A 1,205-nucleotide genomic window follows, 5' to 3' on the forward strand; every position below is an offset into this window, starting at 1 on the left:
ATATTTTGCCGCGATAAAACATGTCTCCACTGAAACTCAGTGTTGACAGAACGGATATTTTGCGGTATTGAAGAATGTATTCTGATCCTTGGGTGCTGGGCATAAAAGTAATGAAACTATGTATAGATTTTTGAAGAAGAATTGAAGAGCTTTCTGTGATTTCGAAAAAATATATTCAGCTGAAATCGTAGAGGTTCGAAAATTCTGCAAAAATTCACTTAATTGATTTTTTTTTTTTTTATGTATTACAAAAAGCATCACCTTAATGGTTTTTGTTTATTCAAAATGTTTACGTTCATGCATATTTCAGTTTATTTATTTTATTAGTTATTTAAATCATTTATTGCCATCTTTATAACACTGACATAATAATGAGATTTTTAAAAATATATTTTTTTGAAATTTGCGCAAATTTGTTAAACTGCAACAACCAAAGAGTTTATTAGAAAAAACACTCAATCATTCTTTTCTGCTTAGCAAATAAAAGATATATAAAAAAAATAAAAAAAATTGTTTATGAATAAATTAAATTCAACGTAGCTCAATAAAAAAAAAAAAAGAAAAAAAGAACAAAAATCGAAGAGTTTATTTCGTTTTTTCCAAAACGCATAATTTTTATATATATGATTTAGTTTATAGTTTAATTTTATTTATAATATTTCTATCTTTATTAATTTCGTTACATTCGTTCGTTACATTCATTAAACGACAAAGACCCTATTTTTAGAGTGCTAAAAGCAAACGCAATATATTTACCTAATCATCATTAGAATTTAAGGGGAATGTTGTTTTGAATTCATTTAATTAAAATGCTTTAGAATCTACGAAATGTTTCTAAGAATTTTCGTTTTTGGTAGTTTTAACATTAGTTACTTTAAGTGAGACTTAAAAATATAAAAAAAAAAAAATATTTAAAAAAAAATAAACAAAAAACAAATTGCATTTATAGAATTTTTTAAATAAGTTAAAAAATACTTTCTATTCTAAACTTAATTCCAAAAATACAATTTTGTAAAATGCCTTCTTATTTTTATAAATCAATTTTTCAAATTAAGTTTTTGATAAAAAAAGAAAATTTTTTTCTTCAAAATTTATTTTACAATATTTGCCTATTTGTGTATGTTAAGGTACAAAGGTAATGGTTTTTCAAAACAAATTTTTTTTCTTTGACTAGTTTTTTACTTTAATTCGAAAAAAGAAAAAAC

At 22.4% G+C, this 1,205-nt stretch overlaps 1 protein-coding gene across 6 annotated transcripts in view; it reads left to right on the top strand.

The window, feature by feature from the left end:
* The window catches only part of LOC119635880 (Down syndrome cell adhesion molecule-like protein Dscam2), a 150,868-nt gene that overhangs the window by 130,955 nt on the left and 18,708 nt on the right, over window positions 1–1,205 (top strand). The window lies entirely within an intron of this gene.

Source organism: Glossina fuscipes, unplaced genomic scaffold (genome assembly GCF_014805625.2).
Source record: "Glossina fuscipes isolate IAEA_lab_2018 unplaced genomic scaffold, Yale_Gfus_2 27, whole genome shotgun sequence".
Classification (NCBI taxonomy): domain Eukaryota; kingdom Metazoa; phylum Arthropoda; class Insecta; order Diptera; family Glossinidae; genus Glossina; species Glossina fuscipes.